The sequence below is a fragment of the Vombatus ursinus genome, unplaced genomic scaffold (assembly GCF_900497805.2).
Source record: "Vombatus ursinus unplaced genomic scaffold, bare-nosed wombat genome assembly UNPS02014941.1, whole genome shotgun sequence".
In the NCBI taxonomy this organism is placed as follows: Eukaryota; Metazoa; Chordata; class Mammalia; order Diprotodontia; family Vombatidae; genus Vombatus; species Vombatus ursinus.
In genome coordinates, this window is record NW_020954719.1 from 9,390,727 (window position 1) to 9,409,591 (window position 18,865).

General features: G+C 39.5%; 1 pseudogene; it reads right to left on the reverse strand.

Annotated features, from left to right (window-relative positions):
- Positions 1 to 9,957: 9,957 nt before the first annotated feature.
- LOC114029805 lies at positions 9,958 to 10,903 on the reverse strand (annotated as a pseudogene).
- Positions 10,904 to 18,865: the final 7,962 nt, after the last annotated feature.

Genomic DNA, 18,865 nt, shown 5'->3' on the forward strand with positions numbered 1-18,865 from the left:
TCTTAAATATTTTATTTTTATTGATTGCACACGTATAATCTATATCAGATTGCTTGCTGTCTCAGAGAGCGGGGAAGGGAGAGACTTTGGAACTCAAATTTTTAAAAAATGAATGTTTTTTAATGTTAAAATGTTAAATGTTAATGTTAAAATTGTTTTAATATGTAATTGGGAGAAAATAGAATATTACTTTTAAAATATTATGTATTTTATTTTATGCATTTAAAAATATGATTCTGAGAAGGGGTCCATTGGTTTCACCAGACACTGCCAAAGGGGTCCAGGACATACAAAAAGGTTGAGAACCGTTGTCCTCTGTCTACTTTGCTGTTAGGGTAATTTTCTCAAGGGAGTTCTAGCTTCTCTCAGCAGAAGCTGAGGGTCACAACGTGTTGCGTGGCAAAAACAAGGAAGTCTCACAAGACCTCTCCTTTGCTGACACGCAGCTCCCATGGTTGGCTCGGCTCTCCTCTCATTGGGAGAAAAGTCCTACTCATACCCCTGACACGAGGGCTGCAGGTGTCCAGCAGACTTGGTGATTGGCAATCACATGGAGATCATGCTTTCATCAGGTGTTATTAGGGATATTAAAGAAAGCTACTAGCACTTAATAAATGGAGCTTTTGCCATCTCGCTGTCTCCCGCCTCTTCAATGCGCCTCCGGGTTAAGAGTATTGAGCTGGTCTCATGCTCACCACTGCAGCGGCCGCGTCACTTTGCTCTTTTCATCTTTTTCTCCTTTGTTCATTCTGTTTTGTTCCCTCTGCCTGGAATGGCCTTCCTATCTCTCTGCTTGCTGAATCGCTAACCATCCTTTCAGCCTAACTGAAATACCTCTTTCTCCTTCACCTCCCTTGGTCAATGGTGACTTCTTCCCTCCCTTGGGTAAGTAATTTAGCTTTCCTGGGCCTCTTTTTCCTCATCTGTATAATAAAGGGGTCAGGTTATATGACCTCTGAGGTCCCTTCCCTCTCTAGTTCTATGATCCTGACTTTATAGAACACTTGGTTTGCACTTATCTTGTGTTATTTTGTATTATACTTATTTGCCTATGAGTCATACTTCCATACCAGACTTGAGGAGCTCCAAAGAGCATGGAATACATCTCATCTAAATGTTGCTTCTCCCCCAGCACCTAACCAACGCAAGGCTCCAGGAGGCACTTAGTAAATGTTGGATTGAATTAAATTGACCTCATGTATTTTTTTCCCACACATTTGGAACATCACCAATAACAATGTAACGCTCAGGCCAGGTTCAGTCCTGGGGACTGATTTTTAGAGGGTTGTTTTCTTTTTTGGCTCACTCCTGCTCCCTCTTCCCCAGCAGCTCCAGGAGTATCTACTAATATGGTCAGGGTTTATTTCATATCTTGGTTTCCCAAAATGTACATAAAAAGAGTTCCTAGCTTCCATACAAGCACTTGTAAGTATGAGTCAGCTAGGTGACACAATAGATAGAGTGCTGGCCCTGGAGTCAGGAAGACCTGAGTTTACAATCTTAGACACTATCTGTGTGATCCTGGGAAAGTCACTTAATCTTTGGTTGCCTCAGTTTTCTCAACTGTAAAATGGGGATAATAACAGCACCTACCTCACAGGGTTTTGTGAGGATCAAATAATAATATTTGTAAAGCACTTAGCAGAGTGCTTAGCACATAGCAGGCTCTTAATAAATGATTTTTTCCTCCCTTCCTTCCTTCCTTCCTTCCTTCCTTTCTTTCTTTCCTTCTTTCCTTCTTTCCTTCTTTCCTTCTTTCCTTCCTTACCTCCCTTCCATAAGATGAGTTTAGGCTGCTATCCCTTTATGAGATTTGAACCCTTTGATTGAATTAAAAGAACAGTATGATTGGTTAGGGCAGCTAGGTGGCACAGTGAATAAAGCATTGGGCTTGGAATCAGGAAGACTCATCTTTCTGAGTTCAAATCCAACAGACATTTACTAGCCGCGTAATTCTGGGCAAGTCACTTACCCTTGTTTGCCTCAGTTTCCTCATCTGTAAAATGATCTGGAGAAGGAAATGGTAAACCACTCCAGTATCTTTGCCAAGAAAACTCCAAATGGGGTCACAAAGGGTTGGAAACAACTGAAAAATGACTGAACAACAACATGATTGATTAGCTAAACAAGCTAATCATGTCTTTGGGGGCTTTACGTAGCTAAAACAATTTCAGCAGTTCCACAGTACAGCAATGGAGCATTTCCGTTGAGGAGTTCTAAGCCTGGAGCCAGAAATGGAAGCAAAACCAGGCCCTTGAGAAATAATACTCTGGGGGTGGGGTGGGAACAGGAGGGAGGGGCAGAGAAGGAAGGGATTACCTCCCTCCCCTCCCCCACCCTGCGTCTACCATTGACCATTTCATCAAAGACACTGAGCCAGTAGGAGACAGTGCATCCATCTGGGAGCAGAGAAACACACTAATGACAGAAGGATTCTGAGAGATGTCACCCAAGGGAGGAAGCAGTTTCAGGACTGACGATCCCTCACGGCACAGAGAAGAGCTAGCTATGGACTTCTCTAATCTCCAGGAAATCTCCATTTTTTTGGTTGGAAGTTTAGATTTTCATATCATGGGGTGGTCTTGCTTAGAGACCTCTGATTGATGCCTCATCTTTGTTACTTCCAACACAGAATGTTCCAGAACAGTTTGCTGACTTCTGTGGCAGACATATTAGGGTAGCTAGATGGCATGGAGGATAAGGCTCTGGACCTGGAATTAGAAAGATCTGCGTTAAAATCTAGTCTCAGTTACTAGCTAGCAGTAGAGAAGAAAGGCAGTTATAGAGCAAGAAACTAGCTTTTGAGGATTTTTACATCCAACAGAGTGCAGTGAAGTGGGGAGGGATTTATCTCATCCTGCTCACACTTTGGCAATGGAGTCTTTCGACAGATCAACTTACCTAGAATTAAATGGTAGCAGGCCCAGAAAACCCAGCTAAGTGACCTGCCCAACAGAGGCCAGAGGTGAGGATATCAAGAGAAGAAAAGGGACAGTGGGGCCCCAAAGTACTGAAGGTGTGAGTTGCCTTGGCCATATATGTTCCCAATGTATGTGCCCCTCTACTACTGCATTCTCAGACTATGTCCATTCTTCCCAATGATGCCATGAGGATTTGTGGGAGAATCTATCTCACGTTTATAGGGGAGATAATTCATTGCTACTGTTCTTATTGTTCCATTTCCATAAATGTCTTTGCTTTGAGCTAATACAGTCAACTGGCTGAATGTTGAGGGTGAACCTGCATGGGGGCTCATGATCTATAGCGCAAATATGGGGTAGATAGAATAGCCTACTATATAGTGTAAAATACTCATTGAATCAACCTAATCTCTTCCTGAATGCTACTCACCAGTCACTGTCACTAATAAGTCAATAGTAGCAATGGTATCCCAGGAATAGTAGATCCAACAGTGCTTTTGGTTATTGTAAATCATTAATAAAGTGTTGAGTTTTTCCTCTATTCTTCTCTTATCTCTACTTATGTAGTCTCCTTACTCTAATTCAAAGCTATGTCATCTAGCCCTGACTTCTGTGAAAGCCTCTCATTATCCTCCCGGTTTCCAGTCTCTCTCTTCTCCAACCCACCCTCTGTCTAGCTGCCAAAATAATCTTCCTAAGGCCAAGTCTGACCATGTTGCTTTCCCACTCTAAAACCTTCAGTGGCTCCCCAGTTCCTTTAGGATAAAATATAACTCCTTAGGTAGGCATTGAAGGCCCTCCACAGCCCGGCTCACATCTATCTCTTTATCCGTTTTATATTCCAGTCAAACTGAAGTGCCAGTTGTTCTTTTAACCCAATACTTACATCTTCTATGCCTTCATAAACTGTCTGTCATGCCTTCATTGAACTTTTTCCTCACATCTTCCTCTTAGAATCTTTTTCTTTTCTTTTTTAAACTAGACAATGGGGTTAAGTGACTTGCCCTGGGTTACACAGCTAGTAGAATCTTTTTGTCTTCCTTCTCAGCATACCCTTTGAGAAGCTTCTCTGTTCACCCCAATTATTAGTGCTCCCTCTCTTCTCAATTTTCCTTCTATTATACTTATTTATGTACAAGTTGTAGTTCCCTCCTGCCCCAGCAGAATACAAACTCATTGGGTGCAGGGACTTTAATTTTTGTTTTTGTAACCCCAGCACCTAGCATGGTGCCTTGCAAAAAGTAGGCACCTATAAATATTGGTAATTGGTTCTGAATTGTTTTAGATGAGGGAATGCCATGGGAAGAAGGATATTTGTCTAAGGGCAGGAAATTCAGAGCAATTAATCGATGTACTCCTTCAGCAGAGTAAGAGATAAGGAGAATAGGAGCTCAAAAACTATCCCAGGAGTAGGAAAGAAGAGATTTCTCATGGCTGTGAGCCCAGAAGACTAAAGCGTTTATGCCCCCTCTTTCATCCCTTAAAGACATCACCCAATACCACCTTCCCTTCTCTCTCTTTTCTGATGGACATGCCTCTCTCCCATCATCCTTCTGCATGCAATGATACTTCCTTCCTCCTGCCTCAAGTCTGAGTAATAATCCCAGTACTACTTTCCCTCCCACATGCTATGTGGGAGTGAGCCTTACTGAAGCTTCTCTGTTGGAGTGGAAAGGTCACGGGACCCTAAATTCCATGGGTTGGATGAGATGACCCTCCAAGATCCCTCCCAGCTCCGAGATTCCTTCCCCTAAGCCCTCTGGAGTAATTGATTCTCCCTCCTAGTCAATTGAATTTGTATTCATTACATCTTGTATTATTTTCACATTGTGTATTATGCAGTCTATTTGAAGGGACGTTTGGGCGCTGCTTGCCCTGGTTAATGCTACTTGCTTTGGGTGCCAAAATTGCTGGTTACCACTCTAACAGCATAGATTATTGGGGAAGGCTAGGACTGACAAAGACAAGGGAGAGCTGGAAGGAAGCAGGATTGGACTTTGTAAGAGGATAAGAGGCTAGAGGAGAGAGACACCAATGGAAACAGAGAGAAAAAGGGAGGGGTATTCTCCCTTTGAGAATAAGCTCCTTGAGGAAAGGTGCTGCTGTACCTTTAGTCTTTATAGCTCTGTGCCTAGCACAGCACTTGGTGCTTAAGAATTATGTAAGAAGGCACTGTAGAAAAGCTGATTGAAATGAATTTGTGGCTTTGTTAGAAGGATGCTTAGGGGCAGTTAAGTGGCACAGTGAATAAAGCACTGGCCTTGAAACCAGGGGCACCTGAATTCAAATTTCCAATTTCCAGCCTCAGTAACTTACTAGTGTGACCCTGGGCAAGTCACTTAATCCTGATTTCTTCCAAAGAAGAAGGAGGAGGAGGAGGAAGAGGAGAAGGAGGAGGATGAAAGGGAGGAGGAGGAGAATGCTTAGGAAACCCTGGGAGAGGGATCTAAGAGAGTGCCACATGAGTTGCATTGGCTCTGGAAATAGCCAGTGTACAATTGAGCAGCGACTCCATCTCATGGTGTTGGGCATTTCTCTGGCTCTCCCCCATGTCTGGAATGCTCTCCCTCTTCCTCTCCACCTCCTAGCTTCCCTGGCTTCCTTCAGCTTCCAAATAAAATCCCATCTTCTACAGGAAGCCTTTCCCAACCCTTCTTAATTCAGGTGCCTTCTCTCTTTTAATTATTTTCTATTTATCCTATTTATTTGTTTGCTTGTTGTCTCCCCTATGTCTCCCCAGACTGTGAGCTGCTTGAGGGCAGAGACTGTCTTTACCTTTGTTTGTATCTCTGGTGTTTAGCACAGTCTTGGTACATAATAGGTGCTTAAAAACAGCTTATTAACTGACAGATGTTCAAATTCCACCTCTGACATTTAACACAGAGGAAGGGAGAGAAAGAAAAATACAGAGAAACATACATAGATAGCAAGGAGACTCAGTAACTTCAATAAGCCACTATTTAGAGTTTTACAGTATTTCTTGTAATAGGGGGGAATCTCTGTAGCTGGACGTGCACATTGTTCTCTTGCTGAGGGATAGGTAATGTGTTTTGCTGAGATGATGAAGTAGCTCCTCATCGTGTCTGTGTCAGAGAGGTCTGAGCATCTTGGGAATGGGTTCTGATGGAGAACTCTCTTCCCCTCAATAGTTTATAACAAAAAGGCATCATCTCTTTCCCTTTTAGGTCAGCTTCTTTTGGGACACATCCAGTTTCCCTTGGACTTCCAGCAAGGTGGAGGGGGTGGGGGAAGGCAGGATTTATTTCTCCCAAATGCACACCCCAAGGGCAAAGGGCGGTTTCAGCTTGGGCACATGCAGTGTTGATCAGCATGTGCTTTCCTGGATGATTCTGAGACCTTGGCTGCCTTCTTCTGCCTTTGTTTTTCTCCCTGGAGGCAATATGTGGCCAGCAACCATTGATCCTGAGGGTTGGGTATTGGAGGAGGTAACTCATGAATTTAATAGTTCCTGTGTTGAATCGGTGCTAGCTGTACAGCAGGAAAGGATTCTTGCAATTACACAGCTTCTCAGGAGTTGACTGACAATCAATGGGATTCTTGGGCCTGAAGGAACTAAAAAGCCATGCCTGGCCAAAAGATGCTCCATGATGAAGAGTTCTCCATCATTATGAGCTGCATGGATAGTGAAGGTCTGAGATGAAAATGGAATGTTTGTCCAAAAGTCCCATAAGTTGTCTTTACCTTTTGAGGAGACTATATTGATGATGATGAAATCTTGTTTTATGCTTTAAGTATTTATTAATGCATGCCCAAAGTCTATTGTGTATTAAGCCTTTCTTTTGTGACAGAAGAAATAAATAGCTCTCTGATAACTATTTTGTATATGAATTACCTTTGCTAGAAGAGATCCTATTAATTTCTTTTCAGGAAACCCCAGACAGAAGCCATATCTAAACTGTGTTCAAGAGATTTTCCCAGTAGTTCTGGGGCATAACAAATCAGAGAGATAATAAAAATTTGACTCTCCTCTTTGGGATTAGACCCAAGCTCCACTCGTGACAGGTCCAGAACAGGAGGCTTTTGTGGGAGGTGACCCACAGGGCCTGGTTAGAATTATTTCAAAAGGTATATCCTCATGAATGGTCTGTGGGTTACTATTTTTACTGTCTGTTTCTATTATCCCTTCTAAAGCTGGCTTCTACCTCCTCCCTATGCTTTCTTTTTTATGAGACATTACACTAGAAATTCCTAGGGCCAGTATAGGTCAGACTATGTGCTCTCCAAGATCACCAGTGCCATATGGTTTCACTGGGCTCCTTATAATAATCATAAGCTCAATTCAGTTGAACTCAACAAGTATTTAATAAATTCCTACCAGGTAACAGGCACTGTGCAAGGCAACAGAGATACAAGGACAAAAATAAAAACTGTCTCTTCCTTCTAGAAACTTACATTTTACTAGGGAGAAACAACATGCCCATGGATAAGTCATACAACATATATACAAAGCAGAGGCAAAGTAATATGGAGGGGGAAGGGACAACCTTAGGAAAGGCCTCTTAAGTAGGGGATATCACTTGAGTTGAGCCTTGAAAGGAAAAAGTGATTCTAAGAGTCAAAGGTGAAGAGGGAGAGCATTCCAGGTTTTGTGCAAAGGTGTGTAGATAGGAGATGAAATGTCCTGGAGTAGAAATGGTAAATAGATCAATTTGGCTGGAACATAGTATGTGTGAAAGTGACTACCATGAAATCAGACAGAAAAGACAGGTTGGAGTGTGATTATGAAAGACTTTAAATGCCAGACAGAAACAATCCTAGAAACAATCAGGAGTCACTCGAAGTTTCTTGAATAGGGGAGAAACATAGTTAGATCTGTGCTTTGGGAACACTGATTTGACATTGATCCAAGGATAGATTGAACAGAGGAAAAACCAGAGACTGAGAGATTAGTTAGGAGGCTCCTTCTGTAGTCCATGTGAGAGGTGTTGAGGGCCTGAAACAAAATGGTGGCCAAGTGAGTAGAAAGAAGAACACAGATACAAGATAGATTGGCATAGTAGAATTAGCACAAAGCTTTGGTTTCCTACTTTCATAGAACTCTCTCTCCTCCCACCTATCAGCTCTTATTTCAGAAAACTTTATGTTGATAGATCTCCTTGGAGATTCCTTTCAAACTGTTAGAAGGGTGGTTTGCATACCCTTATAGGGCTGTTGGGAAAATCAGATAAGATAGTGCATGTGAAAGTACTTTGTTACGTAAATGTTATATATTTGTACAAAATTGTGCTTTATAAATATAAGGTATTATTTTTGTTGTTTGTGCACAACTGCGCTATATAAATGTAAGGTATTATTATTTTTGTTGTTGTTGTTACAGCCACTACAGTTAATGTTATTATCATCTTGTCTTCATGTTTTTGGATAGGGTGAGGATAGAAATATTCCTGAGACAAATGGCTATCTTACTATTATTCTTTTGTGTTTAATGTTCTACATACTCTTGCACAAATGGATATGATTATTGCTTTTTTGTAGTTGAATTATTGTAATTGTATTAGGATGGGAGCTTCTGGTTAAAATGGCAGAGTGAAAGGTCATTGAGGAACTCAGTACTCCCACTTATACTCCAGAAATGATCTAAGAAGGGCACCAGCTCAAATAATAAATAAGGAACCCAAAGTAAAACATCAACAAGCTCCTTTATCTAGCCCAGCAATAGGGATAGGGGTTGGATCTGCGATTTCATTGGTATAGGGAAACCCTGGGTGAGGAAATACCTTCTACCAAGGCAAGGTAGCACTTTCTCCACAGCTTATAGTCTTAGAGAATTGTCTGAAGAACTAAGAAGTTAATTGATTTTCCCAGTCACAGAAGCCATGGAAGGAAAAAAAAACAAACAGGTGACCCTTGTCTTGAATACCTTAAGATGACAGGAAGACAGCAGGAGCACCCTGACCTGGGATTTCAGATCTTTGATCAGGGACACTGATTTCTGCAAGCACTGAGCAAAGATACACCATGTAAGCAGAATTCAGTGGAGTGGAGTGGAGTGGAGGAAGAACAGAACAAAAGAACAGAAAATCCTTACCACCATGAAACAGTTCCTGACTCTCAAAGTCCACTCATCCAAGAGTGAGTGGAGCCTGGTTCTTGGCAAAAAGTTCCAAATCAGGAACTAAAGCTGGAGATATGAGTAAACAGAAGAAGACATCAGCAATTATGGATCAAGAAATACACAAGAGGTAAAGTCAAAAGAAAAGAGTAAGTCCACATTAAGCACAAGCAAACCTAAGAAAAATAAATAACTAGGGCACAAAGACATAGAAGAAATGGGACCAATGATAAGAAATTAAATAAGGGCTCTGGAGGAAAAATTGGAAAGAGAACAAATAGCTTAGAACAGAAGGTGGAAAACATTATCCTACTAGTAAATTCCCTGAAAATTATAACAAAACTCAATGACTCCATGAGAAAGCAGCAACTATTAAAAGAAATCCAAAAGATTGAAGTTTTTGAAGAAAATATAAGATATCTATTATCAAAAATAACTAACAGAAAAAAATCAAGAGATATTTTAAGAATCATTATAATCCCTTAAAACCACAACCAAAAAACTCCCTCCCCCCACTATATTTCAAGAAATCAGTAATAAAAGCTGTCCAGATCTATTACAACCAAGGGCAAAGTGAAAAATAGAATGAATTATATTATTAGAATTGATTTTATCTAAATATATGACAATAAAACTGATAACAATGAAATGAACATTTTTAAAAGTACAAAATTCCCAAAGTAAAAGTGCAAAAAAAATTGAATAACCTCATCTTAGAAAAAGAAATTAAACAATCCAAAAAGGAGCTGTCAAAGGGGAGAAAAAAACTCCTTAGGATCAGAGGTACTTATAAGTGAATAATAGCAAATATTCAAAGAACAATTAATTTTAATATTACACAAACCTTTTACAAAAATAGATAAAGAATGGATCTTAACAAATTCTTTCTTTTTTTTTTTTAAATGAGCACTTTTATTTCTTTGTTTCACAAATAAACTGGCTGAAATAGTTTTTTCCTGTGGGCTAATCAAATAGACCAAATCCCACATCTTCATCAGACTCCTCCGATTCTTTCTTGGCTTCAACCTTGGCAGGAGCTGTGGCAGCAGGTGCAGCAGCAGCTGGAGCAGCGGCCACAGGGGCAGCCACTGCAAATGCCGAAGGGTCAGCCAGGAAGGCCTTCAGCTTTTCAGCAAGTGTGAAGGTATACTCAGTCTCCACAACTACATCCAAGACCTGCTTGTACCCATTGATGATCGAGTAGGGTACCGATGCAACAGTTGAGTAGCCAATCTGCAGACAGACACTGGCAACGTTTTGGACACCCTCTAAGAACCGAAGGTGCAAAGTCTCCTCTGTGATGTCCAGCACTTCAGGGTTGTAGATGCTGCCATTTTCAAATACTTGCTGAATGATCAGCCCAAAGGAGAAGGGGGAGATGTTCAGCATGTTCATCAAAGTGGCCTCGCTGGCGCCTACTTTGTCTCCAGTCTTAATCAGCTGCACATCACTCAAGATTTCAATGGTGCCCCTGGAAATCTTGGTGGTGATACCCAGAGCCTGGAAGAAGGAAGTCTTCTCAGGACCCAGACCAGTGTTCTGGGCTGGCACGGTGACATCGCATGGCACCGGCACGGGCAGCAGCTGGCACCTTATTGGCCAGAAGCACGTCCCTAATCTCCGTCAGATCTTCCTTGTTGAACACAAAGCCCACATTCCCCCGAATATGAGGCCACAGTTTCTCCAGGGCAGGGTTGTTCTCCAGATGTCCACAAATGGCTTTGTGCATCATGGTGTTTTTTCCCATCAATACCACGGCCTTCCTATGGAGGGACATCCGGATCTGCTACATCTGCTTGGAGTCCACATTGTCTGCTCCCACAATGAAGCATTTTGGATAATCATCCAAAAGTTGGATGATCTTAAGGAAGTAATTGTATTTCCAGGTAGTCCTGTCTTCCCTGGGCATTTCGAAGATGCTTCAGGGATTGCCACGTGGGGTTTAAAGACAATGTCACTCGCACAAGGATGCCTGGGGAGAGCAATAAATTCTTTCTATGAAATTCTTTAGGTATCTTCTTGATACCTAAACCGGGAGAAAAAAATTAGAGAAAGAAAATTATAGACCAATAGCCTTAATGAATACCAACATGAAATGTTGAATAACATATTATCAAGGAGGCTACAAAAACATATTTAACAGATTTTATACTATGACCAGCTCAGATTTTTACCAGGAAATTGGGGTTGATTAAAAATTAGGAAAAATCTAAATATAATAGACCACATTAATAACAAAAAACAATAAAATCACATGATTCTTCCAATTGATACAGGAAAAGCTTTTGACAAAACACAATCTCCATTTCTGTTACAAGTATTAAAAATAATAAGAATAAGTCAGTCTTTCTTTAGTAAAACAGAAGTTTAGTATATATCTAAAATCAAGAACTAATCTTAGATGTAATGGAGAAACAATATAGGCCTTGCCAGTAAGATCAGGAGTAGAATAAAAATATCCATTAACATTTGATATAGTTTTCTATATTTTTATCAAATATAAATATATATTTGAAAAAAAATGCAAGCTATAGCAATAAAACAAGAAAAAGAAATTGAGAGAATAAATATAGGCAAAGAGGAAACAAAATGATCACTTTGAGCAGGAGATATGCTTTACTTAGGGAATGCTAGGAATTTAATTTAAAATAGTTGAAAGAATTAGTATCTCCATTAAAATAATAGGATTAAAACACACACACACACACACACACACACACACACACACACACACACACACATCAGTCTTTCTGTATATTACCAGCAAAACCCAGCAGGAAAAGGGAGAGAAATTCCATTCAATATAATCCATTCAATATATCAAGTATAAAATATTTTGGAGTATACCTACCAATACTACACCAATACCTACCAATAGGAATTATATGAATAAAAACACAAAACACTCTTTACAGAAATTCAATCAGACCTAAATAATTGGAGAGAGATTAATTGCTCATACTTTTGCCAATGCCAATATAACAAAATAGACAATACTTCTTGAATTAATTTTTTTATTCGACACTGTGAGAACAAAATTATGATGATTATTTTGTAGACCTAAAAATTAGATACTTGCCTTTTCAACCTTATTTTATACTATTCTTCATCACAAACTATATATTCCAACCACAATGACCTTCTGGTTTTACCCTGGACTCAGCTTTCCATCTCTTCTTACTGTGCTATTGTAGTCTGTCCACCATGCCTGAGATGAGCTTCTTCCACACCTCTACCTTTCACAATCCTTAACTTCCTTCAAGGTCCACCTCAGGTGTCACCTCTTCTGTAAAGTCTCATCTGTGTATATGTTGCATTTTCCCCAGTATAGTCTAAGTTCCTTGAGTATAAGGTCTGTTTTGTTTTTGTCTTCTTTTTTTAATCTCCAGTGCTTAACCCTGTGCATCTTGCTGGTAAGAACTTGCTTAGTGTTTGTTGAATTGCTTTGTAAACCTTAGAGAGTGATATAAATGTGAACTATTCTTATTATATAATGTCCCTGCCTTAAGAATCCATAAGGCTTTCTTATGATCTCTTATAAATAAAAACTTCTTGGCTTTTTTTTTATGAAGGGCTTCCATCTTGCCAATCTCATATTTTCATTACGCTTCAACAGGGATTAGCTGTACAGTAGCTAAAGTAAATCCATTGGCCTTATTTTCCCTTCTCCCCATCTTTCTATAATTCTATACTGATTCTTACCTTCCTGCTACTACCTATGTCAATTTCACCTTGAATGTGGCCCCATTTCTCTCCACTATGACCTATCCAAAATCAAGCTCAAAACTCAGTTGTAGGAAGACAAGAGTATTTTCCTAATTAGTGCCACTAGAATTAGTCCATCTTTAATGTACTTAACTCTTTGCATTTTATGAACGTAATCCAAGCCCCAAAGCCAATTGGTGTGGTTCTCTCTCCTCATTGGTGGTGATCAATTTTCCAAGCTTGCATTAGAGTCAAGCAAGAGTTGGCAAGAGGGAGAGAGAAGAGAGATTCAGTTTCTTCAGTCTCTTTGGGTTCATCTTCTGATTTCCAGCTTTGAGAGGGAAAATGAGCAATGCCCATCCCTCTTCATGTCACTGAAGAAAGAAAAAGACTCTGGGAAGAAACCAACATGTCGAATTCTAATCATGTCCTTATTCTCAGCTTACTACACTGGACACTCTAAGGAATTTTCCTTTGGGTAAGATTTGGGAGTCTTTCTCTTGATTGAACTGAATTTTCTTGGTCCCAATTTATGTGTTCATTGTGGAACTGGCATTTGGTGGGAGGGCGTCAGACTTTGGATGTAAAGTTCCTTTTACTTGTTAAGAAATAGTAATAAAGAGCTTGAATCTAAAATATTACATCCCCTAGACTAATAATATTTAAGGGAGCAGATAGGTAGTTTTAGACTTGTATGACCTCTCTCTGAGGAGAGCAGAGCAGCAGCCCCTGGTCCTACCACATGGGGTGTCATGTGTGGTTCACAGGGAAACAGGGATATATTTTTAGCATTTCCTCCCTACCCCTTCTCTAAGTGAGACTTTAATTATTGCCAGGATGGGAAGTAGGTGGTTGGGGCAAGACTTTCTTCACACCAAATACCAGCTCCACAATGATCACATATATAGTAAATATACTATAACAAATATACCCATTTATCTAAGTAGATAGCAAAATAGAAATCAGAAAGTATATGTATGTGTATGTAAATATACACACATACATAAATAAGAATATATGTTTTATTAGACAATACAGATTGAAGGTGCTCTCTGAGGTAACTTGGCTCAACCAAGAGAGATTTTCAGATCTCACTTATAGGGAAGTTCCATGAAGAAATAGGGTAGCAAGTATAGAACAAGGACATGATTGAAATTCTATCTGTTGGCTTCTTTCCTAGAGTCTTTAGCCTGAAGAGGGGCTAACGTTGCCCATCTTCTTTCTCAAAGCTGATAGCCAGAAGATGAACCCAAAGAGACAGTAAAGCCCTAATAGATTCAAAACAAAACAAAACAAAACAAAATTCTCTTCTCTCCCTCTCTTGTAATCTTTTCCTGGCCCAACACACAGGTACAGGGAAATAATCTCTACCAATGGGAAGATAATCCCATACCAATGGACTTTGGGGTTCAGGTTACATAAACTTGAATCAATTTGCATATCACTGGGTAAGTTTCTTACAATGTTTATCTTTTATTTACCCCTAAAAGACTGTAAGCTACTTGAGGGCAAGTAGCCATCTATGTTTTGTGCATCATAGTCTTGGGCTCTGTATATAATGGGTGATCAGTAAGTGTTTTTTAAAATTTAAAAAAAAAATTTTTTTAATTATTTGCAAAACTTGAATAGGATAGCATTAGGAAAAAGCCAGAGAGTAATGTATGAGGCATGTGGATGCTCACTGGGTAAAATGTGAGGAGTGTCTTCTGCACAATGCACACCACCAGTATTTAGCACAGTCCCTGGGACATAGTGGTGCTTAATAAATGCTTGTTGACTTGACTGCCTATAGAATTTTTTAATTGGAGAAGGAGAACAGGAGGAATCAAAGTAATAAAATTTTCCAACTGGAAAATGTTGATATCACAATTAAACAAAGTGACTGAAATCTGCTTTTCCTGAAGGGGAAGTAAATTCTGAGGAAACAATGATATTTGGAAGTGATGTGAAGATTGAGCAAACTATCTTTGAGGAGAATGACTTAAAAAGAAAGTGGGGCAAATCAACCAAAGCAGATAGGTGTTGTTTTATTTTCAGGAGGCTTGAGAATGATGAGAGGGTATGAAAACACATCTAAAGATGGTGATGAAGAATGGGATAGAATCAAAAAAATCATAAAATCTTAAGTTGTAAGGCGTTATAAAGGTCAAGCCCAACTTCTGACAGATAGTTATTTGGCTTCTCTTTAATATCTCTAGTGAGGGGGAGCTTACTACCTGAAGTGGAAGCTTATTTACTGTAAACACTTTATTTGTTAAATTTCTAATGTTAAGAGAAAATGTCCCTCCTTTTAAATTCCATTTGGAGTTTCGTTTCTCTTTTTATTTATTTTTTCAGTGAGGGAGGGGGCAGTAGTAAGAGGGAAAGAAAGCTTAGAAATAGGTTAGGGCCCAAAAGGAAATCAAACAGGGGGTTGTTGAGTGTTTTATACAAAATATACAAATGAGAACAGAGACCAGAAAGAATGGCAAGCAAGCAGTACCCATTTTTAAAGTTACGTGTTGAATTTTCCATACTTTCAAAAAGTAAGCTATACAAAATAGAGATGCCTAGTTTTGTGTACAAGCTTCTTTATCTATTCCACTATTTATATGGAAGTGCTCATTCTATTTCGTATTCAAGTTCGGAATATTTAAAAAAACTAAAAAAATTTCAAACTGTATTTCTGCTTTCTAGAGCAATACAGACTTATTCTACTGTTTTTCTTTACATGACAACTCTTCAAATATTTGATAATGAGAAAGTACACAGAATAGTACTCGTATGTTAGTGTTTTGAAAGATGTATAAATTCAGCTCCGGAATTATATGGTGGCAGAGGGGTATAGGAAATAGAAGCAAACTGTTTTTATCATAATAGATAGAGCTGGACCTGGAGTTAGGAAGACGACTGCAGATCTTACCCCTGATACTTGTGTCCCTGTGGGCAAGTCACATAACATCTCTGAGTCATGGTTTCCTCATCTATGAAATAGGGGGGGAAATGCCTGTTGTTACTTTCTCACTGGGTGGTTGTGAGGATTGAATAAGCTTCAATTCAATAAATTGATAATGTTTGTCTAGACCAGTAGCTAGATCTGTACCAATCCTTGCCCTCTACCTGCCCTCTCAATTTGCCTTTGCTTCATTGCTCTAGGTTTGTCTAACTTTTCAACACGAGAAGAATTGATGACATGATTGCCTATAGGGTTTATTAAATGGGGAAGGAGAGCAAGAAGAAACAAAGTGATAACATTTTCCCACTGAAAAATGTTGACATTACAATAAAAAAAGTGATTGAAAAATGTTTCTTCTGAAGAGAAGTAAATTCGGAGAAAACGATGATATTTGGAAGCGACATGAAGATTGAAAAAATTCTCTTTGAATAGAAGGATTTAAAAAAGAAGAGGGGCAAATCAACCAAAGTGGAGAGGCGATGGTTTCCCAATTCTTCACTTCCACCCCCACCCTGGATTCACAAGAAACAATTCTATTTTTGGTCCTAGTCTAAGATTTTTTCTTCCCAGCGAAAGGGATAGGAGTAGGGAGAGGAAGTAAAATGAGGTGCCCAGAGTACAAACATGAATCAGGTATGGAACAGGCAGTTTACTCCCACATAGAAAAGGGAATGCTAAGCAATAAATAATTGTAGGATGATTAGAATAGAGTCCAGTAATTTGTTACTACTAATACAATTAGTTGAACGGCTAATATCCAAGCCTCATTGGGACATTTGCAGAGAATTATTTGAGGGCGACTAATTAGCCATTTTACATTTCAGTTCCATTGACTACAGCCAGATCAATGCCAAATGGGTTCTCAATTTCTAGTGTGCTCCCCACCTTCCTTCTCTCTCCCCATCCCTAGATTTGGATGCTTCAGGTGGCTGAGGTAGCTGCTCAAGTGCCCAGCAACTTTTCTGGATCTCACAAGGTCTTGCACCAAATGAAAGAAGGAACAAATGGAAGATGTTTCTATCTCAAGCATAAAGGAAGGAATAAGCATTTAGTAAGAACGTACTATGTGGTAGACAGGCAGCTAGATGGCACAGTGGATAGAACACTGAGCTTGGAATCAGGAAGACATTTTCATGAGTTCAAATTCTGTTTCAGACACTTACTAGCCATGTGACCCTGGGGAAGTCACTTAACCCTATTTGTCTTAGTTCTTCATCTGTAAAATGAGCTGGAGAAGTAAATGGCAAACCACTCCAGTACCTTTGCCAAGAAACTCCAAAATGGGGTCTTAGGGAGTTGGATATGACTAGAATGACTGAACAACAGCAAAATGTGGCAGACGTTGTGCTAAATGCTTTACAAATAGTATCTCATTTGATCCAGTAGATGCTATCATTATTCCTTTTACAGTTGAAGAAACTGAGGCAAACAGATTAAGTGACTTGTCCAGGGTCACACAGCTAGTAATATCTGAATATTTGAACTCAAGTCTTCCTGACTCCAGGCCCAGTGCTGTATACACTGTGCCACCTAGCTACCTCTACCTTGCTTAGGCTTGTTTAGAAGGCCAGCAACTCACAGCAAACTCTAGAGAGCTCAGATAGTCAGCCTTAAACTTCAAGCTTGTCAGAAAGAGGCCTGAGGGGTGGTGATCATTCCCCTGTATATTCAAGAATTTCTGGCAGAGTATCTAAATTTTAAATTTTGTAATTAAATGCTTTTCAATTATCAAACATTCGTTTTTCTCCCTTCCCACCTTATCCCCCAAATATGCACAGTCAAGAAAAAGAAGTTTCCATATTGGTCATATCCAAACTTATGAGTTTCATTCTGTATATTTAATCCATCATTTCTTTGTCAAGAGGTGGGTAGCATTCTTTATCATCCAACATGGTTTATCATTACATTGGTTAAAGCTTTTAAGTCTTTAAAAATTCTTCATTTTTAGAATGCTGTCATAGTATAAATTGTTCTACTGGTTCTTCAGTTGTTAATTAAAAGACTTTTTGTTACCACACAGCACGAATCCCTGAGGCATCATTGCTGACAGGAAGCAGTCCCCAGAAATTTTTGCTTACTATGAAGTGTGTGGGGGAAGGGGCCCTTTGTCATGCATGTATGGAAGCATCTCAAGTTTCTATGTGTTTGCCATGGCAACTTCTGCAACTGAGCATGTTCCAAAGAAGGCAGGGTAAGGGTTTACTACATTTGTAAAAGGCTATTAATCGTTCAAATCTGTGACACCTTGGTTCTGTATAACCTTATCTACTGAACTAACAAAGTTTTCAAAATAATGGACCATTTAGTGACTGTAAGGACATAAACCCTGAAAGAGTAGAGATTTTCTCTATTTGCTAAACTTGTACCAGAAACAGCCTCCCTGCCCCCAACAAAATGATAGAGAAGGATCTATTTGAAACAGAAAAGTATATGTGTTATCTGCAACATTGACTAAGTAGATAATGCCAGCAATATCACAAGGGATATTTATGAGTTTCTAATAATTGAGTATCTGGGAAAGGAATGTCACAGAATCATAGAATCTCAGTGTTGGAAATGACTTTAGAGATCATCTTACCTGAAGTTTGATTCTCTTCCATAACAAGCTATTTAATATCTAACTTCCTGCTTTAACATAAATTCAAAGAATTCCACAGGTAGAAGGGACCTTAGAGATGATTTAGTCCACTCTGCTCATTTTAGAGATAAGGAGACATTTTTCTGTAATGAGTGGCAATTGACTGATGAGGGTCTTGTCTTTAGAGCATGATCATATTTGACCTTCCTGGTGGGTCATATAGAGCACATTCAATTCCCTGTCTGGTTCCAATCTAATAGGCAGAGGCTTAACAATCTTACTTCTGGCCATAAGTGAATAAGGGGCTACTGTTGTATGATAGAAAGGGTATCTGGTTGGCTGAAGACCTGGAGAAGCTGATCACTCAGGATGAACCAGAACTGATTTCACATAACAAAGGATTCACATACCTCCTTTTGCCATTTTCTTTCACAGTGGTGAGGGAAGCAAAAACTACTGTGAGCTGCTGAGTAAGGCATGCCATGAATGTGTGGCACCTCTGATACTTTCGTGTTTTTTCTTTCCTGATCTTAGGTGGCTGAGTATCCAGAGATAGAATTGACCAGATTACAATTGTCTGAACTTTGAAAGGTCAAAAGAGCCATCAGTAGTATCGCCAGAAAGTGAAGGCTACAACAGTAGTAACAACAGAG